This window comes from Pteropus vampyrus, unplaced genomic scaffold, assembly GCF_000151845.1.
Source record: "Pteropus vampyrus isolate Shadow unplaced genomic scaffold, Pvam_2.0 Scaffold95, whole genome shotgun sequence".
Taxonomy (NCBI): domain Eukaryota; kingdom Metazoa; phylum Chordata; class Mammalia; order Chiroptera; family Pteropodidae; genus Pteropus; species Pteropus vampyrus.
In genome coordinates, this window is record NW_011888876.1 from 832,708 (window position 1) to 839,705 (window position 6,998).

A 6,998-nucleotide genomic window follows, 5' to 3' on the forward strand; every position below is an offset into this window, starting at 1 on the left:
GAGGGGCCGTGTGGCCCAGAGGCCAGCGAGGCGAGGAGATGCTGGCTGAGTCAGACAGGGTGACACCCAGGATCTCGATGTTTAAAAAATGGCTACAAAACAGGCTCATGGGAATTTACATTAAAACATACACCCCTATTTTTCCACGTTATCCCCTCGATTTGGCTCATATTCAGTCTGGTTTCACCTGCCTTCTACCTTTTCCAGTCTGAAGGCACTGGATTATCCAGAATCAGATGTGTTTCGTTAATACTCGGTGTGCTCCACCGACTGTGACAGAAAAGACACACACACTTATTGAAAAATTGTGGCACAAAAGTTAGAATTAGGGTTGGGTTGGAGTTGGATTTGAGTTTGGCGTTGAGTTTGGGGTTAGATGTTGAGTTTTGGTTAGGGTTGGGTTTGAGGTTAGGGTTGAGTTTTCAGTTAGGGTTGGGTTTGGGTTAGAAGTAGAGTCGGAATTGGGTTTGGGCTAAGATAAGGTTGAGGTTAGGTTAGAGTTAGTGTTAGTCTCAGGATTAAGGTTGGCTCTGGGGTTAGGGATGGGCTTAGGGTTGGTGTTGGGTTAGGTTTGGATTGTGGACTTGGGCTTCATTAAATATATTTATATCATTAGCACCCAATAGAAAATCTGGGACATAGTAGATGGGCAACAAATATTTTTAATGAATCAATTTGTGGTTTATCGTGAACCCAAAAAACAAAGTGGCCAGCAGCATTATGTCCCTGGACATTCTGGTCATTCGTCTGTGTTTTGCTAAGTGTAAACAGTCTGGTAAAACTCGCCGGGCACTAACTTTATATTCTTCTCTCTCAGACTACACTAAAATCATTCCCGTGTAGGAAACAAGAGAGAAATAGTCTGTGCGTGTCAAGCCGGTGACCAAGGTCGGGAAACAAGGAGCCTAGGACACCAAATACTTGGAAACAGCCGAGATGTGGGGGGCAGAGGTGGGTTCCGGTGGAAGTCACAGCAAGGATGGGGGATGGGGGCAAAGGACAAAATCGGGCTCGGGAAGGTGGGATTTAGATGAGGAGCTGGGAAGGAAAAAGGCGAAGAGATGAGGAATAAAGCTAAAATGTTAGGCAGAACACAGATTACAGAAGGAATTATAAACCATATACATGCAACTTGAGTGACTCCCGGAGCCCATGTGGCCTCATCTCTTCAGAGTCTCATTAAAAAAAGCTCGAGACGCCCACCACAAATTATTTATTTTTTTCTTGCAAAGAACATTAAGGAGAGCCCAATTTCTACCTCTCAGCAACACTTTTCAATGCCCTCACCTCTCCCTCTGGGGTTCCTATATCATGTCTGTTCCCGAAACCCTCACTTGCATCCCCCGCATGTGGCTGCCCCGTCCTCTCTCAATTCTTTATTGTACAACTCAACTCAGCCTCAGGGACTCAATTTCTTTGTTCCTCCTCTATCCTCCCCACTTCACAGAACCCCCAATAAGAACAGCCCAGAACAACCCAGCAAGTGCACAACCTGGCCCCTTCTCCCTGCTCTACATCCCCGCCCCTCCCTGGAAGCAGATTGGGAAAGACAGAGCTCCCTGCAGAGGGCAGAAGGAAGGGCTGAACAGGTGAGGTCAAGATTCTCTTCTAGGAGGCTTAGGTGGGTGGGGAAAGTTCCGTAACTTGTCCCTGTCATAGTATAAATATTGCACCACCTCCAGTGGACAATGGGGAATCAGGGGAGTGTTTGAGTTGGATAGTAAGGTGGTCAGATCTGTGAGCTCCTTGGGAACAAGGCTCTGTGTGTTTTGTGGGTGCCCCTCCACCAGCACCTAGGACATCCTGGTTAACTATGTAATGAGTGAAGAGGTCAGTGACGAGTGGCCAGCCGGATGGATGGATGGGTGGATGGATGGGCAGATGGATAGATGGATGGGTGGATGGACGCATGGACAGAAGGGTGGGTGGATGGATGGGTGGGTGGATAGATGGGTGGGTGGATAGATGGGTGGGTGGATGGATGGGTGGGTGGATAGATGGGTGGGTGGATGGATGGATGGATGGATGCATAGAAGGGTGGGTGGATAGATGGGCGGATGGATAGATGGATGGGTGGTTGGATGGATGGACAGAAGGGTGGGTGGGTGGATGGGTGGGTGGATGGATTACAGAACTGCATGAGCATTCTGGATTTTCATGCAGGCCTAAAGGACCCTAAGACAATTACACTCTCACCACAGCCTCTCTAAGTCCTCATTCTTCACCTTTGTGCCAGTCAGCCAGAAACCTTACGACGATGACCCCTAGGCTCACAGGGGATGGGGGCAGGCTCTTCCTCTCACACAGAGAAGCATCTGGACAGCCTCCACCAGTCTGCTGGGAATGGCCCCCGCTCCCCTGGGCAAGACCCGTGTCTCATGGGAAACCTCCCAGTGCTTTTGGCTCTAGCCGTAATTCTGGTTTCCAGCAACACATAAAAATAGCTTCGAGGACATACAGGAGATGGGAGGGGGGAGACTTAGTCCTGGCTTCCAGAAGAGCTAGATCCATATGACTCCCATCTCTCTCTCTCTAAGGGCCCCCTGCTGCCCATATGACTCTGGATTTGAACCTGGGTCTCCATCTGCCTATGAGCCGTGGGCCTAAACTCACAGAGCTTCTTAGTCAGCAGCTCTGGGCAAAGAGAGGTAGATGCGTCAGTCCTCCGGAAAAACGGCTGAGATTCCCTCCCCCTGTCAGCTCTGAGCGCGACGCCGGCTCTAGCAGGGCCCAGTGCCTGATGGGAGGACCGAGAGGCTGCAGGCCAGAGTGGAGCCTGGGGAGGCTGCAGGATCACCAGGGAGGGGGAGCAGGGGGCTGCCCAGCACAGACGGCTTGCAAGCCCTGGCCAGGTCTCCAGTGCCCTGATCCCCACCAACGACTAAATGCATAACCCAAACCAGGCCTTGCAGAGCCCACCCTTGGGCCAGGAAAGGCCCCAGGGGCAGGAAACACCCCCCAGGCAGTGGCAGGGGTGGAGGGGGAAGCGATGGGAAAACTTTAGTGACAGGCACTTTATGAGCACAGATCGTCCCAGGCGGCATGCACACGTCATCCGGAATCCTCACGCCCCCATGAAGGACTTGTCACCATTCATCATCGCCACCATACAGATGAGCAAAGTGAAGCTCAGAGAGGGACATGACCCACCACATGGCATGCGGGGCACATGGCTAGCCGGGGCAGAGCTGGGACGCGAACCCAGGGGGACTCAGGGGCCTGTGCTTCCGCCTCTGTACTAAAGACATGGGCTGACGGCGGAAGCCAAGGGGTCATTTTCTTCCCTGCCTCCCAAAGGCCCCAAAATAGACCTGCTCTCCTGACGAAGGCCTCCTCCCCTTGGCTCCGTAAATACCCACGTTCCCAGGCCGAACCAGGGTGGGGCCTGCAGGAGCTCAGTGCCCAGCAGGACCTATTTCTGGCTGCAGTCAGGCCGGCCACAAGCAGCCTTCTGTGGTGGCCTCAGCCACAGCCCACAGCCAAGGCTCAGGCCCTGGCCCAGCCTCCAAAGGGCCCATTGTCCAGCTGCCTGGGCCCCCAAGCCTGGCTCCTAGACATTTGGAGTCGGGCAGAGGGTGACCTAGAGCAGGGTGGACTGAGGGGCCTGTGTGAGAGCTACAGCCGGCTCGAAGGACATTCCAGTGTCCACTCTGCCCTCTTGAGAAAGAAAACAGACTCCACCTCGGGTAGGGTCTCCGGCTGGCCTCGGAGAGGCCCTGAGGCCACACACGGGCACGCGTGCGCGCACACACACACTCTCCAGAGGTGACAACTGCTGAGGACAGCCACCACAGGGAAGCAAGGAGGCGAGAGCCAGGGTTTAGAGCAGGCTAGGCTGGGAGTCTCGTACCGACTCCTCCAGTGCTGGCCAAAGGACGTGGGCATCCAAGTCACCTCTCCGAGGCTCAGTCTCCTCATCTGCAAAATGGGACAGATGCCACCCCCATTTTATAGACGTGCAAACCCAGAGAAGTGGCTTGCCTGGGGCCACACAGGCAGGATTTTTTTTTTTTAAACATGAAAAAGGGTTTAATTAGGAATATTTTCAAAAATACACAAAAGGAAAGAGTATATAAATTCCCATATGCCATCGTTCAAACCAATAATGGCTGAGGTTTTGCCATCTCTGTTTTATCTATCCCTTTCGATTATTTTGTTTCTGTTGCTGTGTCATTTCGTCTCCCAATATACTTCATCGTTCCTCTAAATATACAGACGTTTTCTCATAATACCGTAATACCATCATCACACCTAGCAAAATTAACAGTCATCCTATGGCGTTACCTAAACGCCCAGTGAAGAATCTAGTTTTCCTGATGTTCTTATCAATAGCGTTTCCAAGTGAATTAGGATCCATGGGAGGTCTACACGTGGTGTTCTGTTGTTACGTCCCATTACTTTTTTAAAAAATTTATTTTCATGCCACTGACTTATTGAAGAACCCGAGTCCGCGGCACCGTTGAATGTCCACATCCTGGACTTGTCTCTGTGCTTCCTCATGGTTTTATTTAACTTGTTTCTCTAGCCCTCTATTTCCTGTAAACTAGAAATCGAGCCCTTTCCCTTTTAAGGAATTGTTTTCTTGAGATAGAATTCACATAACATAAAATTCACCCTTTTAAAGTGTGCAGTTCAACAGCTTTTAGTATATTCGTACAACCGTTGCTACTCTCCAACTTCAGAAGATTTTCATCACTCCGAAAAGAAGCCCCGCATCCATCAGCAGTCATCCCCACTCTGCCATCACCCCAGCCCCCGGCAACCACCAATTTACTTTCTTCCTCTACAGATTGGTCTATTCTGGGTATTGCATAGAAATGGAATCATAAAATATGTGTGTGTGGTTTTTTTTTGTTTTGTTTTTTTTTTTTTTGGTGACTAGCTGCTTTTACTTAGCATAATATATTCAAGGTTCATCCACGTTATAATATGTACCAGTACTTGGTTCTTTTGGGTTGGGAAATCATATTCCGTTGTGTGGATGTACCACATTTTGTTTCTCCACTCATCAGTGGATAGACACTGGGACTGTTTCCACTTTGTGGCTCTTATGAATAATGCTGCCATGAACATTCGTGTGCAAGTGTTAGTGTGAACATACGTTTTCAGTTCTCTTGGGTGTATATACCTAGTTCTGGAGTTGCCGGGTCGTCTGTAATCTATGTTTACCTGAGGTATGAGGAACCACCAAACTGTTTTCCAAAGTAACCGCACTATTGTACAATCCCACCAGCAACGTACGAGGGTTCCAATTTCTCTCCCTCTTCACCAACACTTGTTATTGTCTATCTTTTTTATCTCAGTCATCCAAATGGGGGTGAAGTGAGATCTCATTGTGGTTTTGATTTGCATCTTCCTAATGACTAACAGTGTTGAGCATCTTTACATACATTTGTTGTAATTTGTACATCTTCTTTGGAAGAATGTCTATTCATACCCTTGGCCTACTTTTTCAATTAAATTATTTGTCTTTTATCATTGAGTTATAAGTTTATATATTTTGAACAAAAATCCCTTATCAGAATCATAATTTACAAAACTTTTCTCCCATTATGTGGATTGTCTTTTTGTTTCTTGGTGTCCTTTGAAGCACATATTTATCTGTTTATTCTTTCGTCCCTGTGCTTTTCGTGTCACATGCCTAATCAGGGTCACCAAGCTTTACTCCTGTTTTATTCTAAGAGGTTTGCAGTCTTCACTCTTACATTTAAGTCTACGATTCATTTCAAGTTAATTTTTGTATACAGTGTGAGGTAGGGATCCAACTTCATTCTTTTGATGTGGAATACAGCTGTCCACACCATTTGTTGAAGAGACTATTCTTTCCCCCATGGAGTGGTCTTGGCATCCTTCTCGAAAATCAAGTAAACACGAATGTATGGATTTATTTCTATATTTCCAATTCTGTTTCGTTGATCTATAGTTTGTCCTTATGCTAGTGCCACAGTCTTAATTCCCGTAGCTGTGTAGTAAGTTTGGAAATCAGAAGGTATGAGTTCTTCGATTTTGTTCTTTTTCAAGATTATTTGGTTATTCTGAGTGTCTCACGTTTCTGTGTAAATTTTAGGATCATCTTGTCAATTTTGCAAAAAAGCCCAGTGGAATTTTGATGGGGATTGCATTAAATCGATAGATCGCTTTCGGTATTGCCTCTTAACGACATTAAGTCTTTTAATCCACGAACGTGGATTAGAAATGTCTATGCGTTTGTTTCAGTGTTTTAATTTCTTTCAGCAATGTTTGATCATTTTCAGTATACAAATCTTGCTTTTCGTTTGCTAAATTTATTCTTAAGTATTTTATTTTTATTTTTGGATGCAAACGCAAATGGAATTATCTCCTTAATTTCATTTTCAGAGTGTTCATTGCTAGTGTATAGAAATACAATTGATTTTTGTATCCTGCAGCCTTGCTTATTTATTATTCTGATTTTTAGTGGATTCCTTATAGTTTTCTATATACAAGATCATGTCATCTGCAAATAGAGTTTTACTTTTTCCTTCTTCGATGACTTGTTTTCCTTTTTCCTGCCTAATCGCCCTGGCTAGAACCTCCAATCTAACATCGAACGGGAGCGGTGAGAGTGAGCACCCCTGTCTTGTTCCCGAGCTTAGAGGAAAAGCTTTCAGGCCTTTGCCATTAAGTGTGATGCTAGCTGTGGGTTTTTCATAGATGCACACGGGTAAAATTTTAATGCAGATGGAGAGTCTCCAAAGCTCCAATTTTCTTTCTAGCCTAGGAGATAAGAGGAGTGGCCTGGTCAGGGCGGCCTTCAAGGAAAAGGTTCGAAGAGCTGTCAAAACTCAAGATGGGCTTAGGGGGTCTGGATGGTTTGGGATGAGTTGGTTGCATCAGGGAATATCAAGCCCCACTGCTAGTAGTCCCTGGCTCCATCACCCAGCAGCCATAGAGAGCCCTCAACCAGATAGAACAAGTGTGAGAAGATCTGTATCGTAGCTCTTGGCAGCCCCATCATTGCTCAGGTCCCTTACCATGCA